We start from the raw sequence: 21,645 nt of genomic DNA, 5'->3' as shown, positions 1-21,645 counted from the left end.
AGAGCTTCTTTGGATATGACTACACTAAGTATCATGAGAGATTTGCCAGGAGTGATGGATTCACTGGTTTACAATATGCCTCATGGGAACCCAGGGAATAGAATTACCTCTTAAAAACCTAGAATTATCCCAGCATGTAGGAGTAATACCTCCAAAAGGCTGTTTGTTATATGGAACTCCAGGCACAGGAAGAATGCTTTTGGTGAGAACTGTTGCTAGTCAGCTGGATTGTAACTTCTTAAAGGTTGTATCAAGTTCTATTGTAGACAAATAGATTGGTGAAAGTGCCTGTTTGATCAGAGAAATGTTTTATTATGCCAGAGACCGGCCATCAAACATGCATCATTTTTATGGATGAAATAGATGTGATTGATGGTCATCGGTTTCCTGAGGGTACATCAGCTGACAGATTAAGAGAACTTTAATAGAGTTGCTAAATCAAATGGATGGCTTTGATACTCTGCATAGAGTTAAAATGACCATGGCTACAAACAGACCAGATACACTGGACCCTGTTTTGCTACGTCTGGGAAGATTGGACAGAAAAATACATATTGATTTACCACATGAACAAGCCAGGTTAGATATATTGAAAATCCACACATCTCCCATTAAAAAACATTATGAAATAGATTATGAAGCAAGCATGAACCTTTTAGATGGCTTTATTGGAGCAAACCTGAAGTGTTTGTACTGAAGCTGGTATGTTTGCAATTCGTGCTGATCATAATTTTGTAGTACAGGAAGATTTCATGAAAGCCATCAGAAAAGTGGGTTATTCTGGTTGGCACCATGGTTCATTAGGCTAATCCTCCGCCTGCGGCACCGGCACCCCGGGTTCTAGTCCCAGTTGGGGCACCGGATTCTGGCCTGGTTGCTCCTTTTCCAGTCTAGCTCTCTGCTGTGGCCCAGGAGTGCAGTGGAAGATGGCCCAAGTGCTTGGGCCCTGCGCCCACATGGGAGACCAGGAGAAGCACCTGGCTCCTGCCTTTGGATCAACGTGGTGTTTGAGGCCGCAGCGGTCATTGGGGGGTGAACCAAAGGAAAAAGGAAGACCTTTTTCTCTGTCTCTCTCTCACTGTCCACTCTGCCTGTCAAAAAAAAGGTGGGTTATTCTAAGAAGCTAGAGTCTAAATTGGACTACAAACCCGTATAATTTACTGTCAGTTTTTTGATTGCTGCATGACAGACATTGGCTTAATGTAAAAATAAAGTTAAGCAAACAATGTGTGTACTGGCAATGATCTCATTAAAAATAAGAGTAAAATATGTATGAGTAACATAAATTAGTATATACTTCAGTGACTCCACTTTTAAGATGGGTACAGAAGAAATCTGTATGTTGTTCATGTATTTATTGCAGCAGAAATTAAAAAAGAAGAATGTGTTGAAGCTTTTCATATTTGCTATGTGAACATTTTGTAAAACATTGAAAATGGTCTGGGAGTAGTACAAGAGAGTATTTCTTATGATTTATATCATTTGAGTATTGATTTAGATAGGCTATGGGAGGAAGTGAAACATCAGACCTTTGATATTTAAGATCCTCCATAATATGTTGCATTAATAGTCTTTTTTTGACAGGCAGAGTTAGACAGTGAAAGAAAGAGACAGAGAGAAAGGTCTTCCTTTACATTGGTTCACCCCGCAAATGGCTGCTATGGCTGGCGCACTGCGCTGATGTGAAACCAGCAGCCAAGTACTTCCTCCTGGTCTCCCATGCGGGTGCAGGGCCCAAGCACTTGGGCCATCCTACACTGCACTCCTGGGCCACAGCAGAGAGCTGTTCTGGAAGAGGAGCAACTGGAACAGAGTCCGCTGCCCCAACTAGGACTAGATTGCCGGTGCCGCAGGTGGAGGATTAGCCAAGTGAGCTGCGGTGCCGTCCAACATTAATAGTTTTTCAAAACTGTTACTTAGGAACCCAAGAATCCGCACAATAAATTTGATTTCACCACCAAAATGTATCTTCAACCTGCCTATATCTGCCACCACTCTATGCCAAGGCAAAGCTGAACTCTGTTCTTGCATGGCTCATAGAGCAGGTGCCTACATAAATTCTGTACCCTGGATGCCCCAAATGCCTGGTTATAACCCCAACCGTAGCCCAGCCCACCATAATTCTCTTGACTGAATTCAGTGACCTCTGAGCTGATTTCTTCTATCAGTAATCTTTTCCTCTGTAATATGTTTTCCACTCAGCATCCAAAGAAATCTTTCTGTACAAATATATTTTTTAAATTGTTTGAAAGGGAGGGAGCTGGTTGGGAATGGATAGGAGGGAGAGAGGAGAGAGGATGGAGGACAGAGGACAGAGGGGAGGGGAGAGGGAAGTAGGGAGAGGGAAAAGGGGAGGGAGGAGGGAAGAGGGGATAGGTAGAGAGGGAGATTCTCCATCCACTGGTTTGTTCTACAAATATAACCCTGTGACTTGACTCCTTGTGTGTGGCTGCCTACTTTGTGCTATCCTTGATGGATTCTTTGTACTTCTCTTCCTTCTCTCTTACTTGTGCATTACCTATCATTTCAGACCACATCTGAAATGCTTTGCTCCTTTTGGGCGCCCCATTTCTCTTGAGGTGATCTTACTTTTGTGGCTTAAACCAATGTTTCTATGAGACTACCTTCCAAAGTAGTGTCTCCATCATCAGCCTTCACCATGAGATCCAAATCTCCATTGCCACCTGCCTGTTAGAGACACACACTTGAGTGTCCTGTGGGTACCACAAACTTCCTCTTCCCTTTAAACCTGCTCCACACATTGCACTGGATCTCTGCATTGGTGGCTCCATCTGACTTGCCTTCCAAGTTGGAAAGCTTGGCAGCACCCTCTTTCTAACCATCTGTCTCCTAGTAGTCACCAAATCCATGCCAGTGGTGTCTCAGGACCTACACAAGCACTCAGACCCAAGCTGAACATCTGCTGATAACTATTACTTCTGTCTGGATTCTTTCTTCCAGGCTTTTTCTGCTTCAGGCCTGCACACCACCTGCATTTTCCTAGAAAGCACAGGTGACTCTGTCTGATCTTTTCTCATCTCTTGCATACTTGCCAAAGCCCTAATCCCTTAGAGGGGATTCCAAGGCCTCATTCTCAGGTCTGTTCACAACTTCCCATTCCAAGCCGCCCTCCTCCCAAACAGCCCCTGCTTCTGTCATGGCAGACTTGTCATGGTTCTGCATATAGGCAGTCACTACTTGATGTTCCTCAATGTTTTCAGCTTGAGAAACTCCTAGCCATGTTTCAAGATATCCAACTCAAGGGTCTTCCTTCTCTTTGATACTTTTCTCTCATTCCCCCAGGCAGAGCTAAGTATCCAGAGCTTCTGTAACACACTACCTATATACATAACATACTTAACCCATTTTATCACCTTTTTTTGCAAAATACCCATATCTCGTATAAGACTGTGAGCTTGTCCAGGACAAGACTTTGTCTCTCTGCTTTCATTCCTGTAGTCCCTGGTACACAGCTGGTGTTCAGATATGCAGAACTAACAACACACTCACTGGTGGGCCTTGGGACAGGAAGTGATGGTTAATGAAGGGTCTGGTCACAAGAACAAAGGTAAGAGGGACAAGGAAGGAGATTGTACCAGAGTGGCATTCATGAAACCCTTTCTTTTTTTCCAACTTTTATTTAATAATTATAAATTTTCAGGGGCTGGTGCTGTGGCTCACTTGGCTAATCCTCCATCTGTGGCGCCAGCATCTCATATGGACACCAGGTTCTAGTCCTGGCTGCTCCTCTTCCAGTCTGGCTCTCTGCTGGGCCCAGGAGTGCAGTGGAGGAAGACCCAGGTGCTTGGGCACCTGCACCCGCGGGGGACACCAGGAGGAAGCACCTGGAACCTGGCTTCAGACTGGTGCAGTGCACCAGCTGTAGTGGCCATTTGGGGGGCGAACCAATGGAAGGAAGACCTTTCTCTCTGTTTCTCTCTCTTACTGTCTGTAACTCTACCTCTCAAATAAGTAAATAAATAAAGTCTATAAAAATAAATAAATTTCCAAAGTACAACTTTTGGATTATAGCAGTTCTTCCCTCTGTAACCTCCCTCCCACCCGCAACCGTCCCATCTCCCAATCCCTCTCCCATCCCATTCTTCATCAAGATTCATTTTCAATTATATTTATATACAGAATATCAACTCAGTATATACTAAGTAAAGATTTCAACAGACTGCACCCACACAGACACACAAAGTGTAGAGTATTGTTTGAGTAGTAGTTTTACCATTAATTCACATGGTACAACACATTAAGGACAGAGAGATCCTACATGGGGAGTAGGTGCACAGTAACTCCCGCTGTTGATTTAACAATTGACACTCTTATTTATAATGTCAGTAATCACGTGAGGCACTTGTCTTGAGCTGCCAAGGCTATGGAAGCCTCTTGAGTTCACCGGATCCAATCTTATTTAGACAAGGCCATAGTCAAAGTGGAAGTTCTCTCCTCCCTTCAGAGAAAGGTACGTCCTTCTTTGATGGCCTGTTCATTCTGCTGGGATCTCATTCACAGAGATCTTTTATTTAGTTCCTCTTTTTTTTCTAGAATGTCTTGGCTTTCCATGCCTAAATCATTCTCATGGGCTTTTTAGCCAGATCCGAATGCCTTAAGGACTGATTCTGAGGCCAAAGTGCTGTTTAGGGTATTTGTCATTCTATGAGTCTGCTGTGTATCCTGCTTCCCATGTTGAAGCATTCTCCTCCTTTTTAAGTCTATCAGTTAGTGTTAGCAGACACTAGTCTTGTTTATGTGATGCCTTTGACATTTAATCCTATAATTATGATCAATTATGAACTGAAACTGATCACTTTGACTAGTGAGATGGCATTGGTTCATGACACCTTGATGGGATTGAATTGGAATCCCCCAGCACGTTTATAGCTCTACCATTAGGGGTAAGTCTGAGTGAGCAGGTGCCGAACTGTACATCTCCTCCTTCTCTTATTCCCACTCTCATATTTAACAGGGATCACTTTTGAGTTAATTTTAAATGCCTAAGAATAATTGTGTGTTAATTAAAGAGTTCAACCAATGATATTAAGTAGGACAAAAAATACTAAAAGTAATGAAATAGTAAGTTGTTCCTTGAAAGTCAGGCAAGGGCTGATCAAGTCATTGTTTTTCATAGTGTCAGTTTCACTTCAACAGGTTTCCTTTTAGCCCTTTCAATAGTCAGGCTTCTTAATGTACCATGTCTCATTTCTAAATAAGAACACAAAGAGGGAAAGCAAGAGTTTTATTTAATTACACCACATACTGTCTAATCCTCTTCAAAGCTCTGTGAGGAAGGCACTGCTGATCCCCTTTTAAATACGAAACTGTATGAGGTGGGAACCTGCACTAGGCCATATATCAAGAACAATAAAGCCCCAGTTCAAAACCTGCTCTGTTTGCCCCAGAGCCTTGTTCCTCCTGGGGTTGGAACCCTAGGTTCTAGCAGTTAGAGACGTGGGGTATGAGAGAGGGGTAGCTGGTGAAAACCGGTGGTCCTTTTCTTTGGGCTTACCTTCATTGGGTGCATCACCACAAGGACTTGTCCTGTGTCACTAAGGACACTTCATACTAACTCTGTGGCCTCATGCTGTGATTTGTTAACATAGGTCCTGTGTCCTGGTTCACACTAATGGTCATCTTAAGATTTACTTTGCTGTTCTAGTGTTTTAAGGTAAAATTTGGTTTACTGATCTGATATCTGTATTCCTTAATATATACCTGTATAGCAATAAAATTCCTCATGTGAAATTAGGCCTGTTAACATGGAAAACTCTAAGGATGTCGCCACTACTGGGAACACACTGAAGGAAATTAAATCATTATGTAACAGAGGGATGCACAAGCCTATGCTTATTGCAGCAAGATGCACAATAGCCAGGCTATGCAGTATGTATATGTATGTATGGTATACATAGACCATAACTTCGTAATTCACTTTTCAGTTGATCAGCATTTTGGTTCATTGAAATATGCCTGTTGAAGCCATTTTCCCATTTCTTGAGTGGGTGGTTTGTTTTTCTATTGCTGAGTTTCTTGAAAATATCTGGTAGTAAACCCTTTATCAGCTGCATACATTGCAGATTAAGTTCTACCATTCTGTTAGTTGCCGCTTCACTTTGTGGAGTAGTTTTTTTTTTTTTTTTTTTTTGGTGTCCTCTTCATTAATCTTTTATAGTTCTCAGATATTGGACATCCTTGGTTAAATTTATTCCAACCTATTTTATTTTCTTTGTAGATATGTGAACGGGATTAGTCTTCGAAATCCTTTCTCAATCATGACCTTGTCTGTGTATACAAAAGCTGTTGATTTTCTATCCTGCTGCTGTACCAAACTCTACTCTGAGTTTTGATATTCTTTTAGTGGAGTCTTTTGGATCTCCTATATACAGGAGAATAGAAAATGTCAACAGTGACCTCAGAGGCTACCTTTCTGTATTCTGTGTTAATGGGGTATGGAATGCATATAGTATCAAATTCTAGATAAACTCTAGTAGTTGGCCTTGATGTAGTATTTTCTTTACAGTGAGCTAGGTTTTACTTTTTTAAAAAGTCTTATTTATTTATTTGAAATTCAGAGTTACACACAGAGAGGATGAGAGGCAGAGGCAGAGTGTCAGAGAGAGAGAGAGGGAGAGGTTATCCATGTGCTGGTCCACTTTACAGTTGGCTGCAATGGCTGGCGCTGAGAGGATCCAGGGTGAGGAGCCAGGAGCCTCCCTGGGGTCTCCTGCATGGGAACAGGTCCCCAGGACTTGGGCCATCTTCGACTGCCTTCCCAGACCATAGCAGAGAACTGCATCAGAAGTGGACCAGCTGGGACTCGAACCGGCTTCATATGGGATGCTGGCACTGCAGGTGGTGGCTTGACCCGCTACCCCCCAGCGCCGGCCCCTCCCGGAAGCCGTTCACAGTGGGATCCAGCTGTCTGCTAACACGTCTGGGAAAGCAGAGGGAGACGGCCCAAGGGCTTAAGCCCCTGAACCCAGAATGGAGCACCAGAAAAAAGTCCTTGGCTTCTTCTTTGGCCTGTCCCAGCCCTGGCCTTTGCAGCCACCTGAGGGGTGAACCCGCAGATGGACGATCACTGAGAGAGAGAGAAAGAGTGCTGGCAATGCCTCCTGCAGTGCTTCTCTTCCCCAAATGGCTTTGACAGCCAGCACTGGATCAGGCAGAAATCAGGAGGCAGGAGCTCCATTCAGGACTCCCACGAGGGAGGCAGGGAGGCAGGGAGGCAGCGAGCCAGCGAGCCAGGGAAGAGTACCCAGGCCTCAGCGGCTGCCTCCCTGGATCACAAGCTGGAGAAAGAGCAGCTGACTGAAGCGGGCCTGTGGCTTCGGGCGCTGGATGCGGCAGCGCACAGAGGCGTCCAGTGGCGCCATGGCGATGGCCAGTGAGGAGTGCGCCTGCGCCCGGCGCTTTGACCCGGAAGTGCACCCACAGGCGCTGCCGCTTTTACCCTCAGTGCATGGGTGGGAGTCAGCGCCGTGCCCACTCCTGCCCATGGCTTGAGCGAGCCTTGAGGAGCCATCTTTAACGCTGGTGGCCAAACCTGAGGAGCCCAGGGCCCCCCAGGCTCAGGCCAGGATCAGGTGAGGCTGCGGCCCGATGCGGCTGCATCAGTTCCTTGGGCTTCTGGAAACTTCCAGGCGCGGTCCTCTGCTTCGGCCCCTTCCCGAAGACTACACCTCAGGACTCGGTTCCTGTTCCTGAGGAACAGAAATGCTCTTTGTGAGGGGATTCGGCACGGTGGACTTCCCGTCACGGGGTAGGCATGGCTCGAGGTGCAGAGTGCGGGGAGGGGGTGTGTGTGGGGTGTCACTGGGTAGAAGGTGGAGGAGAGGGAGGACAAAGGTGAGGCGGGAGAAGAGAGGAAGTGGAGAGAATGAAGGGGGGGAGGCGAGGAAGGGAGGGGAAGAAAGGCGTGTGGGGAGAGGAAAGGAGGGAGAGAGTGACGGGAGCCCCCGGGGGGTGTGTGGGAGGGGGGTTGGGAGCTAGGTCGGTTTGGGGGGTTTTCTGTGCCAGGCCAGATGTAGCCTTGGCGTCTGTAGAAGAGGCCTTGACTCACGGCCTCTCTGCTCCAGGTTGTTCAGCAGTGTAAGGTTGTGTGTGCAGGAACACGGGGGCACGGGGTGCTCGAATTAATTGGAATGTAATCCGGTGAATTTTCAGACTGCATACATGGAGGAGAAAGCAGAAGCTTAGAGAAATGCCAAGAATCCCCCTGTGCTCAGCCTGTCCAAAATTCTGACACCTCAGAGTAAGTACTAGGTATTTTTTTTTCCTATGGAATAATTGGTTTGCAAGGCAGAGTTCTAGATGAGGCGGTGCAGGAGAGATCTTCAGGGTATGGATTCACACCCCAGGTGGCTACAATGGCCGGCGCTGGGCCAGGCAGGAGCAGAGGCCAGGTACTTTATCCAGTACTGCAGTGCGAGTTAAGGTGGCCCAAGTCCTTGGGGTGCTTCCTCTGCTTTCCTAGGCATTTGAACAGGCAGCTGGATCTCAAGTTGGAATAGCCTGGGTTGATGGGGGTTGAGGGGTGGGGTGGGAGCAGCCGTGGCATAGTGGATGAAGCCGCCCCTGCATGTACCAGCATCCCACATGGGCATTGGTTCGAGTCTCAGCAGCTCCACATCTGATCCAGCTCTCTGCTGTGGCCTGGCAAAGCAATAGAAGAGGGCCCAAGTCCTTGGGCCCCTGCACCTGAGTGGGAGTCCTGGAGGAACTGCTCCTGGCTCCTGGCTTCAAATCCACTCAGCTCCAGCTGTCGCGTCCATCTGAGGAGTAACACATGGATGGAAGACCTTCTCTCTTTCTCTCTCCCTCTGACTCTCTGTAATTCTACTTTTGAAATGAATAAATAAAGCTTTTAAAAAAAGCATAACAAGCAGGAATCCAGTTGGAGTCTATATGGAATGACATTGTTCCAGGCTGTGTTGTAACCTGCTGTGCCACAAGGCAGGTATCTTAAGTACTTTTCTGCCCACGGCTTCTTTTTAGCTGAGCAGAAACAGGGTATGTGAATACAGTAACCTATATCTAATACATTTTCTGATACTTTATAATTATGTGTTACTCTAGTTATAAATTATAACTTCCTTAGTAATTATGGAAGCATTCCCATTTTTCCTTTCCCTTTGGGTGGATTTTGGCATATTCTGCGTTTCAAAGGCATTCACGCAGTTCATTTATCTTATATAATTTTTGGTCACAGAGTTGTTCATACTATTCCTTTAGAGTTATCTTGTCCATGCAGTCATGGTGGCACTGTTTCATTAACCAACTCATTAACTTGCACCAGTTTTTTTTTTTGGTTGGTGCTGAGAAGTTCACGAATTTTGTGTTCAAAGAACCAAGTGTTAGTTTTGTCAACGTTTTTCTGTGATTGAGCTTTTTTCAGTCCCATCGACTTGTACTTGTATCTCTCCATGATTGATTTCATTTTCCTCACCTTGCTTTAAGTGTTTAAGTTGCTGTTCTTCCTCTGATCTCCTAGGGTGAAAGTGTAGCTCATGGATCTTGGTGGTTCTTTTCTAAAATATGCATCCATTACTATAAATGGGCAGGATACAGTTTCCATTTAGTTTGAATGATTTTTTATTTGAGATTTATAAATGTGTTATTTTGAGGTTGGTTGATGGTTCTTCTCGCAAGTATTTGGGATTTTCCAGCCTTTTTTTTTTTCTTTCTTTCTTTTTTTTTTTTTTTGACAGGCAGAGTGGACAGTGAGAGAGAGAGAGACATAGAGAAGGTCTTCCTTTGCCGTTGGTTCACCCTCCAGTGGCCGCCGTGGCCAGTGCACCACGCTGATCCAAAGGCAAGAGCCAGGTACTTATCCTGGTCTCCCATAGGGTGCAGGGCCCAAGGACTTGGGCCATCCTCCACTGCACTCCTGGGCCATAGCAGACAGCTGGCCTGGAAGAGGGGCAACCAGGACAGAATCCAGCACCGTGACTGGGACTAGAACCCGGTGTGCCAGTGCCACTAGGCGGAGGATTAGCCTATTGACCCGCGGCGCCGGCCGGATTTTCCAGCCTTTTTGTACTGACCTCTGAGTAGAGAGGTTGCATTGTGATCTGAGACCTTACATTGTGTGGCGACTCTTCCTTAGGAGTTGAGGTCTGCTGTACAGCAGAAACATGGTCAGAGTGGATGTGCCGTGTGGGTCTGAGAAGAGTGTCATGTTGCGGTGCTGTGGACAGAGCATCCTCGAAGGATCCGTTCAACACTTGGTTGATTCAGGTGCTGTTCTTTTCAGCTACATCCTTACTGATGGTCTGACTGCTGATCTGGTAACGAAAGAGATGTCTTGATGTCTGTGAGTGTAATAGTGCCTTTGTTTATTTCTCTTTGTAGTTTTAACTATGGTTGCTTATGTATTTTGGGATGAGGTTTACTTTTGGATTCACTATCCTACTCTGTTGAAACGTGTTTCTTCTGTTGTTTCAGGAATCCCAAAGCAAGGTCTTGGTTATTGTAGGTTTATTGAAAGTCTGGAAAGACAGTTGTCATTTCACCCAGTTCCTTGTTTTTCATGGTGAAGTTGATAGTCAATTGTCTTGAGTTTTCCTAACTATATTCATGTTTGTTTTTTTTTTTTTTTCTCAAAAACCTGTTGCTGGAGGTTTTTTTGGTTGGTTGTTTTTTTGTTTTGTTTTGTTTTTTATTTAAATGGTGTTGAACCTAGAACCATTTTAGAAGAAATGTTATATTAATAATATTCAGTCTTCCAGTCCAATACACAGCGTATTTACTTAGATCTTCTTTAGTTTCCTTCATCAGCATTTTAATCTTCAGCCAACATACTGTGTATTTTATTGATAGAGTTTACGAGTTTTCATTTCAGTAGGCTATTTTAAATTTCAAATCAGTGTCTACCTGTTGATGATGGTACAATACAATTGATTTTTTTAACTTTTATTTAGTAAATATAAATTTCCAAAGTACAGTTTATGGATTACAATGGCTTCCCCCCAGAACTTCCCTCCCACCCACAACCCTCCCATCTCCTGCTCCCTCTCCCATTCCATTCACATGAAGATTCATTTTCAATTATCTTTATATACAGAAGATCAATTTAGTATATATTAAGTAAGGATTTCATCAGTTTCACCCACACAGAACATAAAGTGTAAAATACTGTTTGAGTACTACTTATAGCATTAATTCACATTGAACAACACATTAAGGACAGAGATCCTACATGAGGAGTAAGTGCACAGTGACTCCTGTTGTTGACTTAACAAATTGACACTCTAGTTTAAGGTGTCAGTAATCTCCCTAGTCTCTAGTCATGAGTTGCCAAGGCTATGGAAACCTTTTGAGTTCGCTGACTTCGATCTTATTTCGACAAGGTCATAGTCAAAGTGCAAGTTCTGTCCTCTCTTCAGAGAAAGGGACCTCCTTCTTTGATGGCCGGTTCTTTCTACTGGGATCTCACTCACAGAGATCTTTCCTTTAGGTTTTTGTTTTTGTTTTTGTTTTTTGCCTGAGTGTCTTGGCTTTCCATGCCTAAAATACTCTCATGGGCTCTTCAGCCAGATCCAAATGCCTTAAGGGCTAATTCTGAGGCCAGAGTGCTGTTTAGGACATCTGCCATTCTATGAGTCTGCTGTGTATCCCGCTTCCCATGTTGGATTGTTCTCTCCTTTTTTGATTCTATCAGTTAGTATTATCAGACACTAGTCTTGTTTGTGTGATCCCTTTGACTCTTAGACTTATCATTATGATCTATTGTGACCTGAAATTGTTCACTTGGACTAGTGAGATGGCATTGGTACATGCCAACTTGATGGGATTGTGTTAGAATGCCCTGGCACATTTCTAACTCCAGCATTTGGGGCAAGTCAGCTTGAGCATGTCCCAAATTGTACATCTCCTCCCTCTCTTATTCCCACTCTTATATTTAACAGGGATCACATTTCAGTTAACTTTAAACCCCTAAGAATAATTGTGTGTTAATTACAGAGTTCAACCAATAGTATTAAGTAGAACAAAAAAATACTAAGAGGGGTAAAGTATGAAATTGTACATCAACAGTCCGGACAAGGGCTGATCAAGTCACTGTTTCTCGTAGTTTCCATTTCACTTCACCAGGTTTCCTTTTTGGTGCTCGGTTAGTTGTCACCTATCAGGGAGAACATATGATATTTCTCCCTTTGGGACTTGCTTGATTCACTCAGCATGATGTGTTCCAGATTCCACCATTTTGTTGCAAATGACCGGATTTTATTGTTTTTGACTGCTGTATAGTATTCTATAGAGTGCATGTCCCATAATTTCTTTATCCAGTCTACTGTTGATGGGCATTTCCATTGATTCCAGGTCTTAGCTATTGTGAATTGAGCTGCAATAAACATTAAGGTGCAGACAGCCTTTTTGTTTGCCAGTGTAATTTCCTTTGGGTAAATTCCAAGGAGTGGGATGGCTGGGTTGAATGGTAGGGTTATATTCAGGTTTCTGAGAAATCGCCAGACTTACTTTCATAGTGGCTTAACCAGTTTGCATTCCCACCAACAGTGGGTTAGTGTCCCTTTTTCCCCACATCCTCGCCAGCATCTGTTGTTGGTAGATTTCTGAAGGTGAGCCATTCTCACCAGGGTGAGGTGAAACCTCATTGTGGTTTCGATTTGCATTACCCTGATTGCTAGTGATCATGAACATTTTTTCATGTGCCTGTTGGCCATTTGGATTTCCTCTTTTGAAAAATGTCTATTGAGGTCCTTGGCCCATCTCTTAAGTGGGTTGTTGGTTTTGTTTTTGTGGAGTTTCTTGATCTCTTTGTAGATTCTGGTTATTAACCCTTTATCTGTTGCGTAGTTTGCAAATATTTTTCCCATTCTGTCGGTTGCCTCTTAACTTTCCTCACTGTTTGCCTTGCAGTACAGAAACTTCTCAATTTGATGCAATCCCAAATGTTAACTTTGATTTTGGCTGCCTGTGCTTCTGGGATCTTTTCCAAGAAGTCTTTGCCTGTGCCTATATCTTGCAGGGTTTCTCCAATGTTCTCTAATAATTTGATGGTGTCGGGTCATAGATTTAGGTCTTTAATCCATGTTGAGTGGATTTTGTGTATGGTGAAAGATAAGGATCTTGCTTCATGATTCTGCACGTGGAAATCCAATTTTCCCAGCACCGTTTATTGAATAGACTGTCCTTACTCCAGGGATTGGTTTTGGATCCTTGATCAAAAATAAGTTGGCTGTAGATGTTTGGGTTGATTTCTGGTGTTTCCATTCTGTTCCATTGGTCTATCCATCTGTCTCTGTACCAGTACCATGCTGTTTTGATTACAGCTGCCCTGTAGTATGTCCTGAAATCTGGTATTGTGATGCCTCTGGCTTTGTTTTTGTTGTACAAGATGGCTTTAGCTATTCGAGGTCTCTTGTGCCTCCATATGAATTTCAGCATCATTTTTTCTAGATCTGAGAAGAATGTCTTTGGTATTTTGATTGGTATTGCATTGAATCTATAAATTGATTTTGGGAGAATGGACATTTTGATGATGTTGATTCTTCCAATCCATGAGCATGGAAGATTTTTCCATTTCTTGGTATCCTCTTCTATTTCTTTCTTTAAGGTTTTGTAATTTTCATCGTAGAGATCTTTAACATCCTTGGTTAAGTTGATTCCAAGGTATCTGATTGTTTTTGTAGCTATTGTGAATGGGATTGATCTTAGAAGTTCTTCCTCAGCCATGGCATTGCCTGTGTATACAAAGGTTGTTGATTTTTGTGCATTGAGTTTATATCCTGCTACTTTGCCAAACTCTTCTATGAGTCCCAATAGTCTCTTAGTAGAGTTCTTTGGGTCCCCTAAATGAAGAATCATATCATCTGCAAAGAGGGATAATTTGAGTTCTTCCTTCCCAATTTGTATCCCTTTAATTTCTTTTTCTTCCCTAACAGCTCTGGTTAAAACCTCCAGAACTATGTTGAATAGCAGTGGTGAGAGTGGGTATCCCTGTCTGGTACCAGATCTCAGTGGAAATACTTCCAACTTTCCCCATTCAATAGGATGCTGGCCGTGGGTTTTTCATAAATCGCTTTGATTGTATTGAGGAATGTTTCTTCTATACTCAGTTTGCTTAGGGTTTTCATCATGAATGGGTGTTGTGTTTTATCAAATGCTTTCTCGGCGTCTATTGAGATAATAATATGGTTTTTCTTCTGCAGCTTTTTAATGTGGTGTATCACACTGATTTGTGCACATTGAACCATCCCTGCATACCAGGGATAAATCCCACTTGGTCTGGGTGGATGATCTTTCTGATGTGTTGTTGCATTGTATTGGCGAGAATTTTATTGAGGATTTTTGCATCTATGTTCATCAGGGATTTTGGTCTGTAATTTTCTTTCAATGCTGCATCTTTTTCTGGCTTAGGAATTAAGGTGATGCTGGCTTCATAGAAAGAATTTGGGAGGATTCCCTTTTTTTGATTGTTCTGAATAGTTTGAGAAGAATTAGAGTTAGTTCTTTAAATGTCTGGTAGAATTCAGCAGTGAATCCATCTGGTCCTGGGCTTTTCTTTGTTGGGAGGACCTTTATTACTGTTTATTTCTGGTAGATTTCCCTGTTTGCTGGCATACATGTCCTTGTAGTACTTTCTGATGATTCTTTTTATTTCTGTGGTGTCTGTTGTTATGCCTCCTTTTTCATCACTGATTTTATTTTTTTATTTTTTTAACTTTTATTTAATGAATATAAATTTCCAAAGTACAGCTTATGGATTACAATGGCTTCCCCCCCATAACGTCCCTCCCACCCGCAACCCTCCCCTCTCCCATTCCCTCTCCCCTTCCATTCACATCAAGATTCATTTTCGATTCTCTTTATATACAGAAGATCAGTTTAGCATACATTAAGTAAAGATTTCAACAGTTTGCTCCCACACAGAAACATAAAGTGAAAAATAATAGATGATTTTTTAAATGATGATGAAATCAGATCAGACCTATTGTCATGTTTAATCCCAGTGAGAGTCAAGTTGGGAATTGATAATTTCTTCTTTTTTTTCTTTACAGAAGATCAGTTTAGTATACATTAAGTAAAGCTTTCAACAGTGTGCACCCCCATAGAAACACAAAGTGAAATACACTGTTTGAGTATTCGTTATAGCATTAAGTCTCAATGTACAGCACATTAAGGACAGAGATCCTACATGAGGAGTAAGTGCACAGTGACTCCTGGTGTTGACTTTACAAATTGACACTCTTGTTTATGGCCTCAGTAATTTCCCCATGCTCCAGTCATGAGTTTCCAAGGCTATGGAAGCCCCTTGAGTTCTCCGACTCTTATCTTGTTTAGACAAGGTCATAGTCAACATGGAGGTTCTCTCCTCCATCTCTGATTTTATTGATTTGAGTCTTTTCTTTTTTTATTTAGTTGTGTCAATGGGGTGACTATTTTGTTTATTTTTTCCAAAAACCAGCTCCTCGTTTTGCTGATTTTTTTGTAAATTTTTTTTGGAGTCAATCCTATTGATTTCTTCTCTGATTTTAATTATTTCTCTTCTCTTACTAGATTTGGGTCTGGTTTTCTGCAGTTTTTCTAGATCCTTGAGATGAATCGAAAGCTCATTTATTTGGTGCCTTTCCAATTTCTTTATGTAGGCACCTATTACTATAAACTTTCCTCTTAACACTGCTTTTGCTGTATCCCATAAGTTTTGATATGTTGGGCCGTTATCCTCATTTACTTCCAGAAAGTTTTTGATTTCTCCTAAGACACAGTGTTCATTCAGGAGCATGTTGTTCAATCTCCATGTGTTTGCATATGCTCCAGGGATTCCTGAGTTGCTAATTTCCACCTTCATTCCACTGTGGTCTGAGAAGCTGCATGGTATGATTCTAATTCTCTTGAATTTGCTGAGACTTGCTTTATGGCCTAGTGAATTGGTATTGGATAGGAGGGCTTATCATTTTCGTTGTTGGAGGATTTATAACTGGATTCAATGTCTTGAGTAGATACAGGTGGATACTTCAGAAAGTCACAGGAAGCTGAAGTGGAAAGTTTATTGTGGAGCAGAAGAAGTGTGTGTCAAGAGGCCAGACGAAATGTCCTCACCAGGCTCTAATTTTTTATTTCATCTTGTTTCATAAGTGAGAGATTTGCAAAGTACTTTATTTTTGGTTAACAGCTCTTTTTTTTTTAAGACTTGGCATACATCTCCCCACTTTCTCCTAGCCCATATAGGGTGTCTGATGAGAAGTCAGATGTGATTCTAATCAGAGATCTTATGAAAAGGGTCTGGTGTTTCTCTTGTATGATTTTAGTGTCCTTCTGCATGTTGGAGTGTGCAGAATTTGACTGCGGTGAGTCACGGTGAAGATCTTTCAGGTCGTGTGTATTAGGACTTCCATGTGCTTCCTGTGCTCCACTGTTCCTTTCCTCAAATTAAACAAGTTGTCTGTAATTACTTCAGTAAAAGGGCCTTCTTGTCAACTGTCTTTCTATGCCTTCACTTATTTGTTCTGATAATATCCCTTAGCTGAGGCCTAACAGTAAAAATATTATTAGTGGGTGACATGCTAGGAAGAGAATGACAAGGCCTATTCAGAGCAGCTGTCACTCCTGCTGCAGTCCCTTGGCTCCAGCTCCCAAGCAGTTGCCTGGCCAGAGGAGGATAGGGCTGCCCATGCAGTGACAGGTGCAGATAAAGTGTGTGCTCCCTGTTGCCACTACCACCTCGTGTCTGGCCACAGTTGAACTGTGGTCCCAAGGCTGGGAATGGCATCCAGGAGAGGAGTGATGCATACCACATTTCTGTTGGCTGCAGGCCAGTGCAGTCCCTGCGTACTGTTTCACACCAGGAAGAGCAGGGCTCCTGCTGTGGCAGCGGCGAGAAGCTCTGGGGTGCATCCTTGCTTGGCCTAGGAGAGAAGATGAGCTGTTATGACAGCCGTGTCACTGGCATCTGGTGGCTGTGCCAGGGCTGGGTCTTTTTTTTTTTTTTTGACAGGCAGAGTGGACAGTGAGAGAGAGAGACAGAGAGAAAGGTCTTCCTTTGCCGTTGGTTCACCCTCCAATGGCCGCCGCGGCCGGCGCGCTGCGGCCGGCGCACCGCGCTGATCCGATGGCAGGAGCCAGGAGCCAGGTGCTTTTCCTGGTCTCCCATGGGGTGCAGGGCCCAAGCACCTGGGCCATCCTCCACTGCACTCCCTGGCCACAGCAGAGGGCTGGCCTGGAAGAGGGGCAACCGGGACAGAATCCGGCGCCCCGACCGGGACTAGAACCCGGTGTGCCGGCGCCGCTAGGCGGAGGATTAGCCTAGTGAGCCGCGGCGCCGGCCAGGGCTGGGTCTTAAATTGGTTCCCTCTGAGCAGTGGCTCGCACTGTCATCGCACTGCTCACACCCCCTGTGGTTCAGACTTGCAGGACACCTTTGGTGGGATCCATGGTCTGTGTGGTGGTCTTCATGTCCTCAGCTGCCCTGAGCATGAGCTCCCCTGGGATCTGTAGCTACTCTGGTCAGGTCTGAGTGTGGTTTGGTTGACTCTAGGGGGACAGACTTTAACAGAGAGGATCTGCAGCTTGAGCTGTGAAGGGCAGGATTTAGGGAAAGGATAACTCTTCCCTGACTGAGCGTCCACCAGGACAGACAGGCCAGAGTGTTGGCTCACGTCTTTGCTTGGGATTTCTTCCAGCCATGCAGCTTGACCTGTGTTAAGGCGGTGGGCAAGGGGAGGGTCTGGAGGGAGATACTGGCCTTGAACACGGGTGGTCCTCTTGCTGAGAATCTTACTGCCAGGGAACCACAGCCTTTCTTTCTTTATCTGTCACCACAGGGCCACACTGACTTATGGAAGCAAGAAGCCAGAGGCCCTTATTCATTCATTCCTACCGTACCCTCCCGTGTTCCTCTGTGTGCATTGCACATGTGTTCCCAAAGTGCTTCTGCTACAAGGCTCTGCCTGGATGCAGAGGCCCCCCACGTGGAGCCAAGAAGTCCTTGTAATTTGTTGTCTGTCAAGGTCACCTGATGGCATTAGTGGCTATACTAAGTGGCACCAGGTATCCTACAATTTTCCCAGCCTGCCTCACTGGGCTGTTTAATGGTGAGAAGGAGGGAATGTAGAGGGCACAGCCCCGTGGGGCAGCTCCCTGCACTGGTCTGCAGCCAACAGAAATGTGGTATTTTTCTTCTTCAGCCCCTTCTGGAAGCAATGGCTGTCCCGCCAGCAGACCAGGCCCCCTTGGAGGTGAGTGACGTGCTGCTGTTGTGGTTTCCCGCTGGTGGTCTTGGCTGCAGGCGTGCCTATTGCTCGTGCGTCCCGAAGGCGCGGGTGGAGTCGCGGTCGGTTGTGCTGTGTGGACAGTCTGGAAGGGTCCCCAGTGTGTGAGCAGCTGTGTGAGAGCAGAGGTGTCTGGGTCTCCTCCCTGAAGGGCCATGCGTTCCCTTCTGTTTGCTTTTTGAGGACCCAGCCTCCCTGCTCTAGACCTCTGAGACTGTTGATGGAACGAGAGCAAAAATGCATGTCTGTGTCCTGGTCAGGACAGTTTCGGGTTCCTGGCATTGGGTGTGATATTAGCGCTCTGTGGGTTTTTAATGAAAGAGCCTTGTCAGGCCGAGGTGTACCTTCCGTTCCTAATTTGATGATTTTTTTTTTTTTTAATATCGGAGAAAGTAATGGAAGTTTTTGTGAAATAGTTTTTCTGTGTCTGTAGGGATAACGTGTGGCCTTTTCTCTTGTTGATTCTGTTCTGGGATATATTGATTTTGTATGGTAGCCAACCTTGAATTCCTGGAGTAACTCTCAGTTGCGCACTGTGAGCTAAGCTTTAGTTGTGCTTCTGGATCGCATTTGGCAATTTGTTCAGGATTATGACAGATTCATGACAGATATTTATATGCCACTTTCTTTATTATGTGTTTGTTTTCGATGTTGGGATAATGCTGGTCTGATGGAAGAAAATTGGATGTTTTCCCTCTTAATCTCCTTTTTGGAAGGATTTGTGAATCATGGATTTTAATTACCCTGTAACTGGGAGTTCTCACTGGTGAAGCCTTGTGGTCCTGGAATTATATTCATTTTTTGTGTTTGGTTTTTGGTTTCCCTGCTAATACAGTCTCATTTCAATTTAAAAGTATATTCACAGTTTCTAGTTTGACTACAATCAGTTTTGGGGTTTCTTTCTGAGAATCAATCCACTGTATCCACATTGACCAAATTCTTGTGCCTTCGTTTTCCCATAGTGTTTTTGATTATTATTTTAGTAAGGTTGTTAGTAATGTCCTCTCTGTCATTTCTCTTGTTAAGTCATTTGAGTCTGTTCTCTTTTTTGCTTGTTTCATGTGTATAAACGTAGTGTCAGTTTCACTGAGTTTTCAAGAACTGTATTTTGGTCTCACTGAATTTTTGTTGTGATATTTTCTATGCCATTGACTTTATTTCCGTTTGAATCATTTTCCTGCTTCCAGTTTCTTAAGATTTACTTTGCTGTTCTAGTGTTTGAAGGTAAAATTGGGTTTATGGATCCGATGTCTGTATTCTGTAATATATACCTGTAGAGCAATACAATTTCTCATGTGAAATTGGTCCTGTCAACATGGAAAACTATATGGGTGTACCCACTACTGGGAACATATTGAAGGAAACGAAATCATTGTATAGACAGAGAGGCTTTCACAGGCCTATGCTTATTGCAGTAGGATGCACAATAGCCAGGCTATGCAGTCTGCAGACGCATGTATGGTGTCCATAGCCCGTAATGTCTTTATTCAGTCTTGAGGTGATCGGCATTTTGGCTGATGGCATATGTTTGCTCTTGTGAATTGAGCTGTGGTAAATATGGGGGCAGAGAGAACTCTTTTTTTTGTATGCTGATTTCATTCCCCTTGGGTGCATTCCCAGAGCTGGAGTGGCTGGCTCATATGCTATGTCTGTATCCAGATTTCTGACTTATCTCCATACTGTCTTCCACAGTGGTGATACCAGTTTACATTCCCACCAGCAGTGGATTAGGGTGCCTTTTCCCTCACATGCTCAAGGCCATTGTAGAATTGATTTCCATTTCCCTGATGTCTAGTGATCCTGAGCATTTTTTTATTTTAATTTTAATTTTTATTTAATGAATACATTTTTACATAGATACAACTTTAGGACTATAGTGGTTCTTTCCCCATATCCCTCCAACCTCCATCCCAGCTCCCATTCTCTCTCCCATCTCATTCTTCATTATGGATCATTTTTAGTATGACTGTATATATAGAAAACCAATTCTATGCTAATCATAGACTTCAGCAATTTGCACCCATGCCAACATACAACATATAGAGTACAGTTTGGGGAGAGAATTTGCAGTCAATTCTCATATTACTATTCAATAGGGACAGAGGTCCTACCTGGGAAGCAAGTGAAAAGTGAGTATTGTTATTCTTTAAAATTTTTTTAACTTTTATTTAATGAATATAATTTCCAAAGTACAGCTTATGGATTACAATGAGGGTGGGCTCCAGAGAACGTGGGCTATCAGCGTCTGCGTCTCTGGGTCACCGCGTGGATGCAGCAGTGTGCAGATGTGTCCTGGGGTGCCATGGTGACGGCCTGTTGGGAGTGCGCCTGCGCCTGGGCCTGGCGCTGTGACCCGGAAGTGCACCCACACGCCTGGCCTCAACTGCCCTGCGCTGCTCCGCTGGGAGTCAGCGCCGCGTCTGCTCCTGCCCGAGAGCCCATGCAAGAGGTGGGGAGAGGAGCTCTACTTGATGCTGCTGACAGAGCCTGAGGGAGACCCAGCGGCCCCAGGGTCAGGCCAGGATCAGGAGAGGGTGCGGGTCTGAGGCTTCCGCGCCATTTCCCAGGCGCGTTTCTATTCTTTGGCCCCTTCGGGAAGCAATGGCCTTCGCGGACCTCTGTCCCGCCGGCAGACTGCCCCTCCCGCCCCCCGCCCGGAGGTGAGTGACACGTGGCTGTTGCGGTGTCCCGCTGGGGGTCTTGGCTGCAGGCGTGCCTGTTGCTCTTGGGTCCTGAAGGCGCGGGTGGAGTCGCTGTCGTGCAGTGCGGACGGTCTGGAAGGGTCCCCAGGGTGCTTGCAGCTGTGCAAGAGCAGAGGTGGCTGGGTCTCCTCCCGGAACGGCCTTGTGTTCTTGTCTGTTTGCTTTTCCAGGGCCCAGCCTCCCTGCTCTAGACCTCTGAGACTGTTGTCAGGAGGAATGAGAGCGAAAGTGCGTGTCTGTGTCCTGATCTAGGAGGACAGTTTCGGGTTCCTGGCATTGGGTGTGATATTAGCGCTCTGTGGGTTTTTAATGAAAGAGCCTTGTCAGGCCGAGGTGTACCTTCCGTTCCTAATTTGATGATTTGGTTTTTAGTATCGCACAAGTCACGGGAGTTTTTGTGGAATAGGTTTTCTGTGTCTGTCGGGATACTTTGTGGGCTTTCCCCATGTGTGTTCTGTTCTGTGATAGATTGATTTTGTATGGTAGAAATGCATCCTTGCATTTCTGGAGAAACTCAGTTGCGCCCAGTGTGCTAAGCTTTGGTTGTGCTTCTGGATGGCATCTGATCATATTTTGTTGAGGCCTGTGACACATTCACGACGGATATTTGTGTGCCATTTTCTTTGTGGTGTGCTTGTTTGGGATGTTGGGATAATGCTGGTCTGATGGAATGAAATGGAAGGCTTTTCCTCTTCATCCCCTTTTTG

The 21,645-nt window shown here is 44.4% G+C and overlaps 1 pseudogene; it reads left to right on the top strand.

The window, feature by feature from the left end:
- Positions 1-1,156, top strand: LOC149120418 (26S proteasome regulatory subunit 10B-like; annotated as a pseudogene).
- The last annotated feature ends 20,489 nt before the right edge of the window (positions 1,157-21,645 follow it).

The sequence above is a fragment of the Oryctolagus cuniculus genome, chromosome 19 (genome assembly GCF_051225735.1).
Source record: "Oryctolagus cuniculus isolate XC-2025 breed Fujian yellow rabbit chromosome 19, ASM5122573v1, whole genome shotgun sequence".
In the NCBI taxonomy this organism is placed as follows: domain Eukaryota; kingdom Metazoa; phylum Chordata; class Mammalia; order Lagomorpha; family Leporidae; genus Oryctolagus; species Oryctolagus cuniculus.
The sequence above is the reverse complement of the archived record's forward strand: the minus strand, read 5'-3'. Positions and strand labels throughout refer to the sequence as shown.